This window comes from Ornithorhynchus anatinus, chromosome 5 (genome assembly GCF_004115215.2).
Source record: "Ornithorhynchus anatinus isolate Pmale09 chromosome 5, mOrnAna1.pri.v4, whole genome shotgun sequence".
NCBI classification, from domain to species: Eukaryota; Metazoa; Chordata; class Mammalia; order Monotremata; family Ornithorhynchidae; genus Ornithorhynchus; species Ornithorhynchus anatinus.
This window is the reverse complement of record NC_041732.1, coordinates 34,083,487-34,104,977: the sequence shown is the minus strand read 5'-3', so window position 1 is coordinate 34,104,977 and position 21,491 is coordinate 34,083,487. Positions and strand designations below refer to the sequence as shown.

General features: G+C 44.8%; 1 non-coding gene across 1 annotated transcript; it reads right to left on the bottom strand.

Moving 5' to 3' along the window:
• Window positions 1-3,773: 3,773 nt before the first annotated feature.
• LOC114812565 lies at window positions 3,774-3,911 on the bottom strand. Its single transcript, XR_003760216.1, has one exon. It is a non-coding gene; the product is annotated as a small nucleolar RNA SNORA7 (small nucleolar RNA).
• Between the last annotated feature and the right edge of the window lie 17,580 nt (window positions 3,912-21,491).

Here is a 21,491-nt window from a genome sequence, read left to right as displayed (position 1 = left end):
AATAATTGAATTTCTTCCCTCTTCATCTCCATTTCCTTTTATTGTTTTTTGTTTATTTTTCCTCTAATCATTAAAAGTCAGAGATACAGACTATTGGAAGTTGGGCCAGTCTGAGCATCCAAAGAGGCCATTTGGGGTTCCAGGAAGGGTGGATTCTTGTAGGTGGCTCACTCCCCATCTTCCTTCCCCTGCCCCAACACCCACTTCTTCTGTATCATGGGGGAAAAGTGATATTTTCACAACAGTGGTGCTTAGTATGCACTTACTATGTGCCAAGCACTGTACTAAGCGCCAGTGTTGATATAATATAAAGAGATAAGACACAGTCCCTGTCTTACAGGGGGCTCACAGTTTAAGAGGGAGGGAGAACAGGTATCAAATGCCCATTTTACAGGAGAGGAAACTGAGACTCAGAGAAGTGAAGTGCCTTTATTGTCAAACAGCAGGCAAACAGCAGGCAAGTGGAAGAGCTGGGATTAGAACTCGGGCCCTTTGACTCCCAGGCTCTAGCCTCTAGGCCATGCTGCTTTTACACAGGCAGTTCCAGCCCAGTGAACATTCTCTTCTTCAATTTCCAGGACTCTACTGGGATGGTGGTTGGTCTTTTAACCCCATCTCCCAGCTTGTCATTGTCTCTCTTCTCACAACAGGCCTCCTGGAGTAAATGCTTTATTGCTGATTCAATTCTCCCTCCCAGCCCCTGTAATTTTCAGAAGCAGAGGGATGTTGTTAACTCCAGTTTTCCTGGCTGGATTCTACTTCAGTCGTTTACATTCCTCCCACACATAATGTCCTCATGGTTTCACTAGGCTACTCGCTTCACTTTCACATCCTGGTCCATAGGGAAATGTGGCTGGATAGTGGCTGACACTTCAAAAGGGACAGCATCCTGGCTCCAGGTGGTCTCCTGGTAGGGATATGAAGGAAGATTATAGCCCCGCACATATTACTAACTTAATCCATCAATCAATTGATTGTGTTCATGGAGAGTTTACACTCATGACTAGAATCGGTGTGACTTGAGGGCCGGGGCTGAACTATATTCCACTTTCAGTTATCCAAGGTATGAGTGCCCAGTATACAGATTAACCAGGCCTTTGGCTCCTTCTTTTATTTTCCCTTCATTAGTACCTTCAACAAAGGGTGGACAGGAGACATGCCAGGAGTAGAAACGCTAACCAAGCATTTTATTTTTTGCCAGCAGCTCTAGTTAATGGAGTGGTGGAGATGGCCCTGATTATGGGATAATTTAATACTACCACTAGTATCTTTTTAGGCCCTTACTATGTGCCAGGCATTGTACCAACCACTGAGGTAGACACAGGATGATCAGGGTGGACAAAGTCTCTGTCCTATATAGAGCTCGCAGTCTTAATCCCCATTTTAAAGATGAGGTAACAGAGGTGCAGATAAATTAAGTCACTTGCCCAAAGTCACACAGCAGACAATTGGTGGAAATGGGATTAGAACCCAGGCCCTCTGACTCCCATATCCATGCTCTTTCCACAAAGCCACATGGCTTCTCAGTTTAGTAGCAGTAATAGTTATAGTAGTTCTACTACTGCTAATAATAATAATATTCAATTGGATATTGGTATTAGTCAAGCAGTTACCATTTGCCAAGCACTGTGCTAAGCGCTGAGAGAGATACGAGATAATTAGGTTGGACACAGACCCTGACTCACTTGAGGTTTACAATCTAAGAGAAAGGGAGAATGAGTGTTGAATTGCCATTTTATAGAGGAGGAAACTGAGGTCCAGAGAAGTTAAGTGAGTTGTCCCAGGTCATACAGCAGGCAAGTAGTGGAGATCGGACTAGAACCCACATCCTCTGGCTCTTCTTTCCTCTCTTAATCTCAATTGCCAGGGTTGGTAAGAACTAGATAGGGTCAGCAGGTCCTGAGTGGACATTCTTTTTCTACTACCATTCACAGGTTAGCCCAGGAAACCCTGCCTCATCTTTTCTGGGACATGTGAGAGGAGCAGTGCTAGCGGGCCCCAGAATTCTGCAATAGTCAGGACTATTCTACAGGATCTGAAGAGCAGTGGGCAAAGGCAAAACGTTATGGGGTCATAAATTCCCAAGACAGAGACTGTATTCGTTGCTGCGTTCTAAGTGGTGCCCTATCCTGTGCATGCTGAACGGATTTGTTTTTGTAACATTACTGAGGCCAATTGTTCCCAGGGTCTAAAGTTATGCCTAGTAAGAGGCTAGGCATTTTGGGAGAGACATCCCAGCTCCACCACTTGTCAGCTGTGTGACTGTGGGCAAGTCACTTAACTTCTCTGTGCCTGGGTTACCTCATCTGGAAAATGGGGATTAACTGTGAGCCTCACGTGGGACAACCTGATTAATAATAATAATAATAATAATGTTGGTATTTGTTAAGCGCTTACTATGTGCAGAGCACTGTTCTAAGCACTGGGGTAGATACAGGGTAATCAGGTTGACCCACGTGAGGCTCACAGTTAATCCCCATTTTACAGATGAGGTAACTGAGGCACAGAGAAGTTAAGTGACTTGCCCAAAGTCACACAGCTGACAAGTGGCAGAGCCGGGATTCGAACTCTGACTCCCACGCCCGGGCTCTTTCCGCTGAGCCACGCTGCTTCACGCTCATTACCCTGTATCTACCCCAGCACTTAGAATAGTGCTCTGCACATAGTAAGCGCTTAACAAATAATAATAATAATAATGTTGGTATTTGTTAAGCGCTTACTATGTGCCGAGCACTGTTCTAAGCGCTGGGGTAGACACAGGGGAATCAGGTTGTCCCACGTGGGGCTCACAGTCTTATCCCCATTTTACAGATGAGGGAACTGAGGCACAGAGAAGTTAAGTGACTTGCCCACAGTCACACAGCCGACAAGTGGCAGAGCTGGGATTCAAACTCATGAGCCCTGATTCCAAAGCCCGTGCTCTTTCCACTGAGCCACGCTGCTTCTCTATTATTATTATTATTAACTCTTTCAGAGCACTAGGGAAAGTTTGATGCCTTGCTGTCTGCATCTAACGTATCTTATGTGATGTATAAAGCAGTTCCCTTGTAGTCTAACCAGTGTGACTTCCCACAGTTCAGTAAAACTGAAAAATGGTGGAAGGAAATAAGAGAAAATAATGAACATAAAAACTACATCATGGAGACATTTAGGAGCAGATTAGGTGTCCCGCTAGTTTGTAAAATCCACGAAGGTGGGGTCTACTATACTTTGTATTCTCCAAAGTGCCTAGTACAGTCCTCTGCCTACAGTAAGTGTTCCATAAATATTATTGATTCTAAAGACACACACGAGAGGCATCAATTAATTAATCAATCAGTGATATTTATTAAATTCTTAGTTCAGAGCACTCTACTAAGTGCTTGGAAGAGTACAATGTAACAGGGTTGGTAGACATGTTTCCTTCCCAAAAGGAACTTAAAATAAAAGAGGGATATGAATCTAAGTGCTGTAAGGCTGAGGGGGTGAATAACAAGTGCTTAAAGGGTACAGATCCAAGTGCAAGGGTGACCCAGAAGGGAGAGGGAATGGGGGAAATAAGGCTTTGCCATTTGTCTTATGCTGTCAAGTCATCTCTGACCCATAACGACTCCATAGACACATCTCTCCCAGAACACTCCACCTCCATCTGCAATCATTCTGGTAGTGTATCCATAGAGTTTTCTTGGTAAAAATATGGAAGTGGTTTCCCATTGCCTCCTTCCGCACAGCAAACTTGATTCTCCACCCTTGACTCTCTCCCATGTCGCTACTGACCAGTGAGGTGAGTTTTGACTTGTAGCAGATTGCCTCTCACTCGCTAGCCACTGCCCAACCTAGGAATGGAATGGGTAAGCCTCTTCTTGACTCGCCCTCCCATAGCCGAGACTGGTAGAGTACTGGAAACTCTCCAGATGTGATCCTGAGAGGTGGCGTCGCCATTTACCACTGACCATTTACCATTGATCATATATCATGGTTGAGTCAGGATACAACTGATTCATGGTACAGCCAGGGCTTACTCTTCACTTCCCATAAGGGCTCTGGCAGATGAGAGGGAATCCTGGGACCCGCACAACGTCACTGGGTGGGGAGTTCGTCTTCCATGCGAGAGAGAGAAGGCAGGATTGGCTTTCACCATGTGGAAGTGCAGGCAAGAAGGATGAGTTCAGGAGAGGGCAGGGAGGAATGAGATCACTGTCCAGGGAGGGAGCTGGGGTGGTGATCTAATGCTGGAACCCCTATTGCTCAGGTTAGTTGTATTATTTCTATTATTGTTATCATATTGGTTAAGTGCTTGCATGTGTCAAGTATTGTTCTAAGTGCTGGGGTAGAGACAAGTTAATCAGACTGGATACACACAGTCTCTTTCTCACATAAGGCTTGTACTCTAAGTAGGAGGGAGAATAGACATTGAATCTCCATTTTACGAATGAGGAAATTGCGACCCAGAAGAATTAAGTGACTTGTCCGAGGTCACCCAGCAGGCAAGTGGCAGGTCCAATATTGGAACCCAGGTCTTCTGATTCCCAGGTCTGTGCTCTTTCCACTAAGCTGCACTGCTTCTCCATTCATGTATCAGAACAACATACAAACACAAACTTGCACACACACACACACACACACACACACAAACTCCCTTCACCTCAAAAATCAGCTAATGTTTGGAGTAAATAGGGTATAAAAAGAAAGGATGAGGAAAAATTCTCTCATTTCATACACAGCAGCTAATTTCATTAATTATGTTGTGATGCAATTAAGCATTTCATTTCAAAGCTATTAAGTGCTAAATTATTTATTAATAATTACAGATCATTACCTGATAGTAGTTGTGCTGCAGAACAGGAGATGAATAATTTATCAGTTTTGACCAGGTTCTCTCCCTCACACCTAAATATCAGGCCAATTTTCTCTTCTTCATTAGTGAGTATATGCCTATAGGCGCACATTCATTTACACAGTGACTTTGAAATATACTAGTAAGTAAGCATATGAACAAATGTACAGAGAAAAACAGCCTGGCCTACTGGATAGAGCATAGGCCTGGAAGCCAGACGGTCCTGGGTTCTAGTCCCAGCTCTACCACTTGTCTGCTGGGTGACCTTGGTCAAGTCACTTAACTTCTCTATGTCTCAGTTACCTCACCCCTAAAATGGGGATTAAGACTGTGAGCCCCATGTGGGGCATAGATTGTGTCCAACCTGATTAGCTTGTATCTGCCCCAGTGCATAGAACAGTGTCTGGCACATAGTAAATAATAATAATAATAATGCTGGTATTTGTTAAGCGCTTACTATGTGCAGAGCACTGTTCTAAGCGCTGGGGGAGATACACGGTAATCAGGTTGTCCCACGTGAGGCTCACAGTTAATCCCCATTTTACAGATGAGGGAACTGAGGCACAGAGAAGTTAAGTGACTTGCCCACAGTCACACAGATGACAAGTGGCAGAGCCGGGATTTGAACCCGTGACTTCTGACTCCCAAACCCGGGCTCTTTCCACAGAGCCATGCTGCTTCTCTATAATAATGTTGGTATTTGTTAAGCGCTTACTATGTGCAGAGCACTGTTCTAAGCGCTGGGGTAGACACAGGGGAATCTGGTTGTCCCACGTGGGGCTCACACTCTTAATCCCCATTTTACAGATGAGGTAACTGAGGCACAGAGAAGTGAAGTGACTTGCCCAAGGTCACACAGCAGACAAGGGGCAGAGCCGGGATTCGAACCCATGACCTCTGACTGAGCCACGCTCTTGCCACTGAGCCACGCTGCAAATGCCACAATTATTATTATTATTAATTGCCTCATCTGTGAAATGGGGATTAAGATTGTGAGCCCGATGTAGGACAGGAAATGTGTCCAACCTGGTTAATTTGAATCTATCCCAGTGCTTAGTACAGTGCCAGGCACATAGTAAATTTTTAACAAATACCATTAAAATAAAAGCGTGCATAAAAAGTAATCTCTTTACTACCATGCCCAGATGCAATTCTGTTATAGTGTTCTAAACATACATTACTAGTAGATATAGTATTTTTTATGAGAAGAAGAGAGAAAAACACACTCCAGCCAGGTTCTAGAGCTTTGGGAGAATTTGGATCTTCAGCCAAACACTCTCAACGTACCCCGCATGTGCTGTCCTGTATTCACGAGGTTTTGAGGTGCCAATCAGTCACTTGTATTTACTGAGTTAAGCTTGCTGCTTGCAGAGCATCATTTTCATCATCATCCTCATCATCATCAATGGTATTTATTAAGCGCTTATTATGTGCAGACCACTGTACTAAGCACTTGGGAGAGGACAATACAATTGAGTTGATAGACAGTATTCTTGACTCAAGGAGCTTACCATCTAACCAGGGAGACAGGCATTGAAATAAATTACAGAAAGGGGAAGAGGAGGAGTATAAGGATATAATAATGATAATGTAATAATAATAAAAATTATGGTACTTGTTAAGCACTTACTATGTGCCTAGCACTGTTCTAAGAGCTGGGGTAGATACAAGGTAATCAAGTTGGACATAGTCCCTATCCCACATGGTGCTCTCACTCTTCAGTCTGATTAGACTGTAAGCCCATCAAATGGCAGGGACTGTCTCTATCTGTTGTCGATTTGTTCATTCCAAGCTCTGCACAGTGCTCTGCACATAGTAAGCGCTCAATAAATACTACTGAATGAATGAATTCTCTGTGCCTCAGTTACGTCATCTGTAAAATGGGGATAAAGACTGTAAGCCCCATGTGGGACAACCTGATAACCCTTGTATCTACCCCAGCACTTAGAACAGTGCTTGGTACACAGTAGGTGCTTAACAAATACCATCGTTAATATTATCATTATTATTATTATTATGAATAATCCTCATTTTACAGATGAGGTAACTGAGGCTCAGAAAGTGAAGTGATTTGCTCAAGGTCACACAACAAACACATAGTGGAGCCAGGATTTGAACCCATGACTTCAGACTCCCGGGCTTGCATGCTATACAGAGAAGCAGCGTCGCTCAGTGGAAAGAGCCCAGGCTTGGGAGTCAGGGGTGATGGGTTCGAATCCTGGCCCTGCCACTCGTCAGCTGTGTGACTGTGGGCGAGTCACTTAACTTCTCTGTGCCTCAGTTCCCTCATCTGTAAAATCGGGGTTAACTGTGAGTCTCACATGGGACAACCTGATTACCCTGTATCTACCCCAGCGCTTAGAACAGTGGTCTGCACATAGTAAGCGCTTCACAAATGCCAACATTATTATTATTAAGCCACACTGCTTAGGGTATGTACATAAAGTGCTGTGGAGCTTGTTTGGAGTGATAATCAAAATGCAGAACCAACTGCATAGAGGACGTAGAAGGGAGGGTGAATATGGTGAGGAAATGAGTGGTTAGACAGGGAAGTCCTTTTAGAAGAGATATGGTTTTAGTAGGGCTAAATTAGAAGCAACATGACCTAGTGGATAGAGCAAGGCTTGGGAGACAGAAGGACCTGGGTTCTAACACTGAGCCCACCACTTGTCTGCTGTGTGACCTTGAACAAGTCACTTAGCTTCTCTGTGCCTCAGTTTCCTCATCTGTAAAAGGGGGATTAAGACTCTGAGCCCCATTTGGCTTATTATTATACTGCACTCTCCCAAGTCCAAATACTTCGTATGGTGCTCTGCCCACAGTAAGTGCTCCATAAATACGATTGACTGAATGACTGACTGACCTGGACTATGTCCAACCTGGATACCTGGTATTTACCTCACCACTTAGAACAGTGCCTGGCAGAGAGTGAACCCTTAACAAATAAATACCATAAAAAAAATGTGAAGATTGGGGGGAATGTTGGAAATGAAGGGGGAGGAAGTTCCAACCTGGAGGGAGGATGTGAGCATAGGATCACTGGCGTGAGAGATGAGATCGAGTTACCGTGAGTAGGTTGGTGTTAAGGAGCAAACTGCAGCGGGAGAGGACCGAAGTAAGGGAAGACGGGGATAGCTGACTGACTACAATAAAGTCAATGGTAAGGGGTTTCTGTTTGATGTGATAGGGGTAGGGCAACCACTGGAGCTTTTTGAAGAGCAGAGGCATGCAGAGAGTGACTTTTTAGAAAAGCAACCTGGGCAGCAGAGTGAAATATTGCCTGAACAGAGAAGAAACTGGAGGCAGAGAGGTCAGCAGGAGGCTGATGCAGTGGTCACGACAGAAAATAAGTGTTTGGATCAGCATGGCTGCAGTTCAGTTGGAGAAGAAGATTCTAGAGATTTTGTAACAGGATATAGTGATAGACTGAATATGCAAGTTGACTTGAAAACATGAGTTGAGGATATGCCTTTTTTTCATGGAATTTATTAAGTTCTCACTAAGTGTCAAGCACTCTTCTAAGTTCTGGGGAAGATACAAGTTAATCAGGCTGTCCCACAAGGAGCTCAGAGCCCAAGTATTGAATCCACATTTCACAGTTGAGGAAACTGAGGCATAGATAAGTTAAGTGACTTGCCCACGGTTATACAGCAGGCAAGTGGTAGAGGAGAGATTAGAATCCAGGCCCTGTGATTCCTAGGCCCGTGATCTTTCCACTAGGCCATGTTGCTTCTCACTCTGGTTACAGCTTTCTGAGACAGGAAGAAGGGAAAAGTAGAGGGAGGAAAGGGCTTGAGTGGGAAGAAGAAGAGTTCTGTTCTGGACATATTTAGTTTGAAACGTCGGACCTGAAGCAGTCCGTGGTTCAGTCCTTTTGAACCAAAAAGTGCAACACATCACAGTGGTTCACCAAGTGACCCAGAAGTCCTGGTTTTATATTGATACTCTCTCTTTCTAGGGGTTCACAAGCTAGGGGTGGTCGAGGGGGTGGAGGGGCCAGGGACCACACAAGCTGCAAAGGAAGCGGTTTGAACCCAGGTGGCTCCCGGAACAGATCCTCATGATGGACCAAAGTTAGGGGCTTTGGCCCTGGAGAGCTCTGAAAAATGGTGTGGTTAACTCTGAGGACTTGAGGATTCATTCTTGTGAAACTCTAAGGGGTCAATCCTTCCTGACATATATTTTAGAAAAGTGAGTTTTGATGATGCTACCAGTTGTGGGACATGAGGGCAAATTCTCCTGTGGGGTGATTGTCAAACCCCAAACCTGAGGCTCTCTGGGACTCCTCCTTCCTGTACCAGGTCTCAAAGTCTTAATCCAACTATTTTTTAACCATTTCCTGCTGCTGCTGAGGTTGATACAAGGTAATCAGGTTGAACATAGTCCATGTCAGTCAGTCACTCAGTCAATTGTATTTATTGAGAGCTTACTGAGTGCAGAACACTATTAAATGCTTGGGAGAGTGCAATATAACAATAAACAGAAACACTCCCTGCCCATAGTGATCTTACAGTCTAGAGGGTGAGACAGACATTACTATAAATAAATAAAAAAGACAGATCAGTACTTAATGATCTGGGGCTGAAAGAGGGGATGAATAAAGGGAGTAAGTCAAGGTGACACAAAAGGGTGTGAAGAAAAGGAAAAGAGGGCTTAGTCAGGCTTCAAGAAGGCTTTGAAGGGAGGGAAATTGTCTGTCAAATATGAAAAGGGAGGGTGTTCCAGGCTAGTGGTAGGAGGATATAGGCAAGAGACCAGTGGAGAGATAGACAAGATCGAGGTACAATGAATACATTAGCATTAGAGGAGCGATGTGTGCAGGCTGGGTTGTAGTAGAAGGGCAAAATTAGTAGTGTCTGGGAAGGACAGGAATGAAAGAAAACAAATCAATAAATAGGCATCATCATGATGAATGAAACCTAACAATGCTAAAGCTGTGAAAGACTCCAGTTTCACAGGGCCCCAGTGAGAGTTTAAAGATCTTTGGGATCTGCCGCTCCAGGAAGGGTATTGGAGAGAGTTGGGACAACTAGCTAGATAAGAAAGGCAATCTCTTCCCCTTTCTTGTTATGGAGGAAAAAGTAGGGATTTGTGATCTGAATCATCCCAACAGGTTATTTAGCTTGATCAGATTACCTGGATAATCACCCATTTCCGCCTGTTCACTCGTGTTCCATTGACCCAGAGGTTTCAGCTCAGCCCAGCCCAGAAATTCTGAGCAGGAAAGGTGAAGCAGAAATAATTTTCCAGGGTGGGAGGAGGCAGGTTTTGTGGAAAGAACTGGAAGGAGAGTGGGATCCCATCAGGCAGGCAGTGAACAGAGAAAGTCACGAAGACAGAGATCGGCCCAGACGCTGCCACAGATCTTCCCGGCGAACCTGGCTGCTGGAACCAAGCCTCTGATATGCACTGGGGAACCTTGCATACTATTATATTAGAAGTAGGGTCTTAAGAATACAGCGCTTATGTACATATCTGCAGTTAATTTATTTATATTAATGTCTGTCTCCCTCTCTAGACTGTAAGCTCATTATGTGGAGGGAATGTGTCTGTTACATTGTTGTATTCCCTCAAGAACTTAGTACAGTGCTCTGCACAGAGTAAGCACGGAATAAATGCGATTGAATGAATGAATGAATGAGTGAAGAACACCAAACCTCTGAGGAAAGATGCCTTATAAATAGAAAGCATGATTTCCTGCTCTTTGACCTGATCAGGGAAAAAGCAGCGGCAGTAAAACCCGGATCCTGCCCCAGCTTGCTCCCGGTAGGTACCATCTGTCCTTCCGAACAGGTGTCCCCACTGCCAAGTGACTTGCTCCGAAAGATAATGACTGCATATTATAGCAGGGGTTGTATGCAGCAGGGCTGCCATTCAGGCTGGGAAATGACACGCTTTATTAGCTGATGATCTTGCCAAGGGGAACTAAGCACCTATTAGGCAAATTCTTCCCCAGAGGTTAACTATTCTGGTTTCGGGGGGAGGTTCAGACTTGCTGCTGGTTAAGGAGCAGTCTAGCGATCAGTCTTAATACCTGGGTAAACAGTCATTCCTCCTCAAGAAAATCCCATAAGCCATGCTTCTGTAACTCGGCAAACAGAATTTGACGCTGTTTGAATTTGCAAACTAATGATAAGAAATAATTGCTAAATAGCTCAATAACTGACAGGATATTACCCTTGTTTCTCCATAACAATACAGCAAGACTATTCAATTAGGGCTACTGCAGATTAGAAAAAAATGTTTGTTTACACGATTCATTTTCAAAATGACAGTAGACAGAGAGCAGAGATAGCAGTGAGGGATGGGTCCGAGAAGCCGGGGAGCTGAAGGTGTGTGCAGATGTGTGACCAGAGTGACAGAGCATGAGAGGCAGCATGGCCTAGTGGATAGAGCACAGGCCTGGGATCAGAAGGACTTGGGTTCTAACCGCAGCTCTGCCACTTGTCTGCTGTGTGGTCTTGGGCAAATCATTTCACTTCTTTATGCTTCATTTCCCTCATCTGTAAAATGGGGATTAAGTCTGTGAGCCCTATGTGAGACTGGGACTATGTCCAACCCGATTATCTCGCATCTACCTTAGCGCTTACAACAGTGCTTGGAACATAGTAAGCGATTAACAAATACCACAATTATTATTGTTATTAGAGCCGCTGAGGTGGTCAGGTCAGATTGCCTACCTCCCAGACCAGCCTCCGGCACTGGCCAGGAACCCAGATGGCAGGAGCAAGGGTCAGCGGGAGGTTGTTCCCTGGCAGAATGCTCTCCAGGTCCTGCTCTCCAGGTCCCTGTTCAGCTCAGAGAGGGTCAGGATAGAGTCAGGATAAAATAAAGTTGCAGGTCAATTAAAATCAAATAAAAGGAAACCCCGCTTTCCTCCTGCCCAGATGGAGCCAAGCAGATGGGCTGCCCCTAGCTATAGAAAAGAGCTTGGTAATCAGGGGCAGTAACCACGGTTGTTAGACAAGTTCAGTCAGTAATTACACAGCCACTGAGCATTCTTGCCAGTTCCTTGAAATCACTGAGTAGGCTCTGCCAAACTACCATCACCCTACTGACATCCCAGCTTCCTGACCCCGCCGTGCTGACCTCCTCCTGAAAAGCAGCATGGTGGAGTGGATAGAGCACGGGCCTCGGAGCCAGAAGGTTCTGCGTTCTAGTCCTGGCTCTGCCACTTGTCTGCTGTGTGACCTTGGGCAAAGTCATTTCACTTCTCTGTGCCTCAGTCACTTTATCTGTAAAATGGGGAATAAGACTAGGGGCCCCACTTGGGTTAGGGACCGCATATAATCTGTTAACCTTGTTTCTACCCCAGTGCTTAGAACAGTGCTTAGCACATAGTAAGTGTTTAACAAATACCATCATTGTTATTATTTTAGATGCAGGAAGGGTTTCCTGAGGATCTTTGCCAAAAACATCTCCCTCTGCAGTCCAGTTCACCTCCTCGCTGCAGTCCAGTTCATCTCCCCCTGCAGTCTTCTCTCCCTCTGCAGTCCAGTTCACCTCCCCCTCCCTCCAATCCCACACTATATTGAGGAGTTAAGAATAATCGGATTAAGAGGAGACTGGAGCGGTGACACTCAGAGAAGCAGCATGGCCTAGTGGATAGAGCCTGGGCCCGGGAGTCAGAAGGTCATGGGTTCTAATCCCAGCTCCACCCATTCCTTGTCTGTGATATTGGACAAGTCACTTCACTTCTCTGTGCCTCAGTTCCCTCATCTGTAAAATGGGAATTGAGACTGTGAGCCCCACATGGGACAGGAACTGTGTTCAATCCTATTTCCTTTTATCCACCCCGGCACTTTGTATAGTGCCTGACACATATTAGGTGCTTAATAAATACCACAATTATTAATTATCATTATTATTGTCAGTGCAGTGACCCTCAGAGCAAGGTCGGACAAATCCATGAGTGTCACTTTTCAGGTCTGTCCCATCTGCATCATCATCATCATCACCATCATCAATGTATTCATTGAGAGCTTACAGTGTGCAGAGCACTGTACTAAGCAGTTGAGAGAGTAGCCCATCATCATCCTCCTCAGTGTATTTATTGAGAGCTTACTATGTGTGGAGCACTGTACTAAGAATTTGGGAGAGTAAAGTCCAACAGAGTTGGTAGACACGTTCCCTTCCCACAATGAGCTTGCTAGAGGGGGGGACTGACATAAATATAAATTAATAATGTAATTTTATGTAAGGGTTTGTTCATATATACATAAAAGCTGAGGAACTGAGGGTCGGACAAATATCAAATGTCCTTTCACCAATTCCTTGGCCCATTCCTGGGCCTCAACCGCCTTTGAGTCATCATGTCTGCTACCAGAATTTGAAAGTGGGCGGAGAAGAAAGGAAAGAGAAGGAAGCGTTTTGAAGAAAAAAGTATACGCACTGAGGTTGCTCATAATAATAATAATGGTTCTTGTAAAGTGCTTACTACGTGCCAAGCACTGTTCTAAGCATTGGGGTAGATACAAGTTAACAAGGTCAATACAGTCAATAAAGTCCCACGTAGATACAAGGTCAGACACAGTCCCTGTTGCCTCTGGAGCTCATACTCTTAATCCCCGTTTTACAGATGCGGTAACTGAGGCCCAAAGAAGTGAAGTGACTTGCTCAAGGTCACAAAGCAGACACGTGGTGGAGTCGAAATTAGAACCCAGGTCCTTCTCACTCCCAGACCCATGCTCTATCCACTAAGTTATGCTGCTCATAGTGGTATCTTTGAAATGTGTACTGTGTGCCAAACACGGTGGTAGAATAATGTAGGGAGCTCAGACATGGTCCCTGTCCCACATGGGGCTCACAAAATCTAGGTTATCCCGCCCGATTTGGCAGTTCAAGGAACTGAGGGACTGAGAAGTTAAGTGACTTGCCCACGGTCACACAGCAGGCAAATGGCAGAGCCAGGATTTGAACACAGATCTCCTGACTCCAAGTCCTGTGCTCTTTCCAGTAGGCTCCACTGCTTCTTGTAATAAGAGGGGACGTTCCAAAACAGCTGCTGCAGCTCAGGAGTGGTGAGCCTGAGAATAAAATTTGCCACTGTGATAGATCAGGGCTTACTTGGTCTAATAATGTTGGTATTTGTTAAGCGCTTACTATGTGCAGAGCACTGTTCTAAGTGCTGGGGTAGATACAGGGTAATCAGGTGGTGCCATGTGAGGTTTACAGTTAATCTGCATTTTACAGATGAGGTAAATGAGGCACAGAGAAGTTAAGTGACTTGCCCACAGTCACACAGCTGACAAGTGGTAGAGCCTGGATTCGAACCCATGACCTCTGACTCCCAAGCCCGGGCTCTTTCCACCGAGCCACCCTGCTTCTCTGTAGGTAAAAGACCCTAGAAGACCCCAGAATTTCACCTCTGACATTTTCAAGATGTTGGCTTTCAATGGAGGACAAGACTGGACCTGGTCCAGAAATTCTCCGCCTACTCACGCCCTCTGAGCAAGGACCACCTAGGTCTTGGTCCTTTCCTGAGAGAGAGAAAAGCAGTGAGGTGACACCTGGCCTCCTTCAGGCCATTGGACTACTACTTTCTGATGGGCAAAACTGCCAGAGCACAGTGATTTAAAAGATCAAACTTTTTGAGAAGCAGCATGGCTTAGTGGAAAGAGCGCGGGCTTGGGAGTCAGAGGTCGTGGGTTCTAATCCCTGATCTGCCGCTTGACAGCTGTGTGACACTGGGCAAGTCACTTAATTTCTCTGTGCTTCAGTTACCTCATCTGTAAAATGGGGATTAAGATTGTGAGCCCCATGTGGGACAGCCTGATAACCTTGTATCTACCCCAGTGCTTAGAACAGTGCTTGGCACATAGTAAGTGCTTAACAAATACCATCATTATTATTGTTATAAAACTAGGTGGAGTGACAGAGAAGGTGTTTGGGTGAACACGGCCAGAGGGGAAAGGAAGGAAGGAGCCAATAACATCCACTGGTCCAGATCATTTGGGTTTGCCCCAGCTTCCTCAGGGAAACTGGGAGTCAGAGGTCCTGGGTTCTAATCTCAGCTCTGCTACTTGTCTGCTTTGTAACCGTGGGCAAGACACTTCACTTCTCTGTGCCTCAGCTCCCTCATCTGCAACATGGAGATATGACACCTGGTTTCTCTCCTCCTGAAACCAGGAACCTCAGGTGGGACCTGATATTTTGTATCTATGCCTGATCTTAGTACAGTGCTTGGCTCGTGGTGAACACAACGCATATCACAGTTAATAAACTAGCGGGGAAACTGAGGGAAAGGACTGCTTTTAGGACCTTGGAAGTTGGGCAAGGACAAAATGTGTACCCTTTCCTAATGCTTGGACTGTAATCACATTCTAGACTTTAAGCTTATTGTGGGCAGGGAATATGTCTGCTACATTGTTGTGTTGTACTCTCCCAAGCGCTTAGTACAGTGCCCTGCACACAGCAAGTCCTCAATAAGCAGACCTGATTTACTGATTATCTTTTCCTGGAATAAACCCTCAATGAAGACCACAGTGATGATTATTAAGTCGATTATCTCCAGTCCCCTTCTTCATCTGTCACTCTGGGCTTCCAAGATCCAGCCTTTGGGAAATGGCCTTCTTATCGAGGGTGTGTTCCTCCAGATCCAAAATGGAACCGGGAAGGTGGAAAGACTGGTGTGAGGGGTCCGCCGGTCCCCACCCTGCCATCAGCATCACCTGAGGGATGCAGGGAAACATTTTTCTATAAATAAACACCAGGAGCCCAGCTGAACCTTCCTCACACTCTCCTCATTATCTGTAGAAGCGAATCAGAAATGCAATTTATTGTTTCTTATTACATGAATTTTCAGAGCAGAAAGTTAAACTTTTTATCCACGCATTCACATCCGAGTGAGATTCAATCAATTCTCGCTCTCCACCTCCCTCCTCTCCACCATCCCACCCTGCAGAAGCAGAAACCATGGGAGACGGAACTCACTTCTTCTGCCTTAGAACCCAATTACAGGCGGCTGTTGCGAAATTAACGTTCACAGCCATGAAATTATGCTATAGACGTTTTATAGAAATCATTCAATCAAACAGAGTGAAACCTTTTTTATATGGTAATCATTTCCCACCATCAAATTTCATAGGAAAGAACAGTTTGATTGAACCACCTAGTTAAACTGTGTATGAAATTAGTCATTCTCACCATAAACAGTGTTCTGCAGCCTTCCCAGACAAAAGCTAACAGAAGCGATGTGGTAATTGGCTAGAAAGCAGTGGCCCAGAATTCCACTCGGATTGCATTCCTGGAACTAGAAATCCATGGAACTAAAGATCCCGGAGTTGTTTGCATTCATGTTTTCTTCTTTTCTTTAGTCCCCTTTCTCTTTCTCTCCCCGTGTCTCTCTCTTTCTTTTAATGATGATTATTTCTCGCTCTGCTTGGTGAGATTGGTTGCTATGCGGCAGCCCCTGAAATTCCAGGCTAGCTTCAACACCTCCCTGCCAGAAAGAGGAAAAAGAAAAGGAGGGGATCAGAGGGGAGGGAGAAGAGAGAAAATGGGAAGAATGGAAGGGGACCAAATGGGACACTGATTCAGGAAGAAACCTTGAAAGAGCAAAATAAGCAGAGGTTGGTTGAGCAATGACTAGAATGTGGAGGGGAGGGAGGGAACCTGATGGGCTAATGAGATCATTAAGGTCTAATGAGAACTAATTGAGAAACATTAAGCCCAGACTTGCTTACACACACACACACACACGCGCACGCACACGCACACACACACACACACACACACACACAGATTCACCCAGGGATGAATTTCAGGAAAAGATACTTTGCTAAGGCAATGTCTGCCCTGAATAGTAGACTATTCCTTATCAGGGAGAGCACTAGCTGAGCTACTTAAAATGGGTCTCACTAGTGCAACTTGAAATAATTAAAGGAATTGCCTAATCAAAGCCCCGTGTCAGATCGGCCCCAACCCCTAGGTGGTTGATGTCTCCACCATCTGTCTTCCACGAGGTCGGTGGGTCTCAACCCCTTGGACTCTACTTTGAGCTCGAGACTCTGTTTCCATACAGTGAAGTCAACTTCCTGAAATGTGGGAAGATTTTGAATCGGGGCAGTTTTCAATGAGTTTGATATTCATCCCACCTTCATCCCCACAAAACTTATGTATATATTTATAATTTATTTTAATCTCCCCATCTGATCTGCAAGCTTCTTCTTTTTTGATGGTATTTATTAAGTACTTACTATGTGCCACGTACCGTTCTTAGTCCCGGGATAGATATGAGGGGTGTGATCGATCAGTCGGTCAATCAGTGATATTCACTGAGCACCTAATAAGAGCTTTATCCTCAGATGACTGCCAGAAGCCACCATTTTTCCCTTGTGGCTGGGTCTGGCTGCTGTATCCTGGCATTCTACAAGAGCCCCTTTCCTGCTTGACACAGCCACACGTGCCCGATTAGAGCCAACTGCACGTCTCCAAAAGGCAGAACTGAGCAGAGGAAGGTGTCTCTGACCTGGGCAGGTTCCCAGGGGAAGTCAGGATGTTCCCTAATATGAATGAAGTGTTTGTGTTGCTGGGCCTTTGCTTTGACAGGATGCATTTCAGCAAGGCTCTGGCAATCGGTCGCGTTCTCTCACTTTGCTGCTGTGGGTGTCACTGTTGCTGTATCCTTCTGTCTTGATCTTCATCTTTTGGGGACTCCTGCCGATCCCAGCCCTTCAGACTTGAAGCTGCTGGCTTTTAATGGCCAGGTTAGAGGGCAGGCAAGGGAAGGGTTGGAAAGCACTGGATTTTTCAAACATCTGCATAACTCTTGCTGACTCTCTCCCTAGAACCTGAGGTATATTAATAAAGGATCAATCAATGGTATTTATTTAGTACATGCGGTGTGCAGAGCATGGCACTAAACAATTCGGAGAGCAGAATACAGCAGAGTTGGTAGACGTGTCCCTTGCCAACAGTGAAGCAGCTTGGTTTAGTGGAAGGAGGACGGGCTTGGGAGCCAGAGGTCGTGGATTCTAATCCCGGCTCCGCCGCTTGTCAGCTGTGTGATTTTGGGCAAGTCACTTAACTTCTCTATGCCTCAGTTACCTCATCCGTAAAATGGAGATTAAGACTGTGATCCCCACGTGAGACGGCCTGATAACCTCGTATCTATCCCGGCACTAAGAACGGTACGTGGCACATAGTAAGTACTTAATAAATACCATCAAAAAAGAAGAAGCTTGCAGATCAGATGGGGAGATACAGATTAAAATAAATTATAAATATATACATAAATTTTGTGGGGATGAAGGTGGAATGAATATCAAGTATTTAAAAAGTATTGAGTTTTAATGTTAGAGCACTATAGTAAATGCGTGGGAGAATCAACACAATAGAATCAGTAGGCACTATCCTTGCCTTCAAGGATTTTTATAGTCTAGTGGATCCTGTAGTTGCACACTCCTTTTTTTTAGCAGCATTTGTTAAGCATTTACTGAGCACTGGGGTAGATATGATATAATCAGGTTGGACAAAGTCCCTGTCCCACATAGGGCTCGCAGTCTTAATCCCCATTTTACAGATGAGGAAACTGAGGCCCAGAAAAGTGAAGTGACTTGCCCAAGGTCACACAACTGATAGTAGCAGAGACAGAATTAGAATGCAGGTCCTTCCAATATCAGCAACATCTTTTTAAAGATCCAAATCCTGTGGAGGATAGCATTACCCGTAAAGTCCTCATGTCCCAAACCACTGGTGATGGTAGCGTGTGTGCTGATGACAAATTGTTCAATCTCTTCCCCTTCCCCCCCACCCCGCCTTCTGCTCTTCCCCCTTCTCCTCCCCTCAGCACTGTGCATATTTATATATATTATTTATTACCCTATTTATTTTGTTAATGAGGTGTATATCTCCATGATTCTATTTATCTTGATGATGTAGTTTCGCTTTGTTTTGTTCTGTTTTGCTTTGCTGTCTGTCTCCCCTGTTTAAACTGTGAGCCCGTTGTTGGACGGGTATTGTCTCTATATGTTGCCGAATTGTATATTCCAAGTGCTTAGCAAAGTGCTGTGCACATAGTAAGCACTCAATAAATACTATTAAATTGAATGAATGAATGATGACACGATTTAACCTTTGGCCCTCCCAAAGCCATATCCTGACAAAACCAAGTGGATTTTGTTTGAGTAATTCTTAAAAGAACAAAAACCCATCCTGACACTGAGGCAGGCAAAATGCCTCACCCAGACAAAATGCCAGCCTAGGGACAGTTCTTACTTGCCCAATGTTTGGATGAAAGAGGCCCTAGAGTGGTGACTAAGCAAAGTTAAACTGGGCAGGTGAGTTGATGAGGAACAAACCTGGAAGGGAGTTGCCCGAGGTTGGAGAGAAGGTTTTGGGAGCCCTCTGGAGACCCCAGAAATTCACACCAAAAGGTGAAGATATAAAGATGCACATATCTAACCCTACTTCAACTCCTCCAGAGAAGTAATAATAATAATAATGTTGGTGTTTGTTAAGCGCTTACTATGTGCCGAGCACTGTTCTAAGCGCTGGGGTAGATACAGGGTAATCAGGTTGTCCCATGTGAGGCTCGCAGTTAATCCCCATTTTACAGATGAGGTAACTGAGGCACAGAGAAGTGAAATGACTTGCCCACAGTCACGCAGCTGACAAGTGGCAGAGCCGGGATTCGAACTCATGACCTCTGACTCCCAAGCCCATGCTCTTTCCACTGAGCCACGCTGCTAGTGGATAGAACACAGGCCTGGAAGTCATAAGGACCAGGGTTTTAATCCCAGCTCTGTCACTAGTCTGCTATGTCACACTGGGCAAGTCACTTCAGTTCTCTGGGCCTCAGTTACCTCATCTTTAAAATGGGGGGTGAGACTGTGAGCCCCATGTGGGACAGGGACTGTGACCAACCTGATTTGCTTGTATCCACCTGAGTGCATACTACATACAGTGCCTGGCACATGCTAAGCATTTGACAAATACCACAATTTTTATTATTACTATTACTATTATTATTATTATTCTCTCCCATCAGACACAGGCCAACCGAGAAAAGGATTGCCTGGTATAAAACTAGACACATACCTCCATTCTGTGGTGACATCCAGGAGACCATTCAGCTTGCTATGGGCAGGGAATGTGTCTGCTAATTCTCTTGTATTCTCCCAAGCGACTAGTACAGTGCTCTGCACATAGTAAGCACTCAATAAATACCACTGATTGATTCTCCAGCTGAAGGGGCAAAGCCATTGTTGTTTAAAATAACTGTGGTATTTGTTAAGCGCTTACTATGTGCCCCAGACTGTATTACCCCACCCTCAGCCCCACTGCACTTATATATGTATCCCTTTACTCTATTTCCCCTATCTGTAATTTATTTCTATGTAATTTATGTGACTCCTTCTTTAGACTGTAAGCTCCTTGTTTACCAACACTTTTGTACTCTATTCTCCCAAAAGCTTAGTACAGTGCTCTTCCACAGCAAGTGCTCAATAAATATAAACAATTGATCAATAGGTCTTGTTTTTGCTCTAGACTTTTAGGCTCCCTCATTTGCTGAAAAGAGTGAATAGCTTCCACCAGCAGCTTTAAAAACAGCCCAAATTGGATCCTTCTGACCTATTTGCTCTTCAAAACCCTTCTGCCACTTGTGAACCCAATCTCAGGTGACTCCTCACTCCTAAGACTCTGTCCACTTTCCACCTAAAATAAAAAAGGTGGCATTTCTGACCTCTGTTCTACAGTACTGTCCAATTTAGGCCCAAACTTAAAATAATTATAATTATGTTCCCGTTAAACACTTACTAAGGGCCAAGGACTGGGATAGATGAAAGATAATCAGATCAGCACAATCTCTGTCCCATGTGTGTCTAAAGGGGAGGGAGAACAATTATTTTATCCCCATTTTACAGAGGAGGAAACTGAGGCACAAAGAAGTTAAGTAAGTTGCCTGAGGTCACACTAGGGGTGGGGCTCAGATGGTAACCTAGGACTTCTCAGCACAGTCCTGTGCTCTTTCCACTAAGCCAATCTGTCTCTCGTGGTCATTTTCTACCAAAACATGAAGGATTATGTCCTCAAAGAGCCCATATTAAAGAAAACTCAAGTGTTGACTGATTCCAGCCACACAGGTGGAACAATTTCTTCTCACCCCACGTGATTCTCTATCCAGATCAATGGGCTTTGTTGGAAGAACATGCCCCTAATCCAGCCAGTATTTCTATCCAAAACGCATAGTGAAGATACACATTATGGAAGAATTGTCAGCACCATCTTTCAGAGACTACAATAATAGGGAGAAAAAGAAAGACTTATTAAAGGACTAGGAAAGAGAGACATGCAGGGTTTGACTTCATCTCAAGAAACCCTACTCTCAGGGATTCATTCTCTCTAATGCACTCCACTGAGCAGGGGGATTGGAAATGGGAGCCATTGCAACACCCATCTGTAGTTGTCTACCAGAGCATACCGTTTTAGCGTGGAGAAGGGGAGCAAGAAGCCGTGACAGTGTGGATTTAAGAAGAGAGCCAAGAAATTCAAACTCTTTTTATCGGCATAAATATTAAATCTAGCAAACCGTTTGTCAGCAGCCAGATCAGTGTTCGGAATCAATAGCCCCTAGCACAAATCTGGCAGGGATTCCCGCTCTTTTATGGTCTTTTCTGCAGTGAAACTCTCCCTAGAGCACCTTGCCCTGCTCACAGGACTCCAGTTTGAGGGA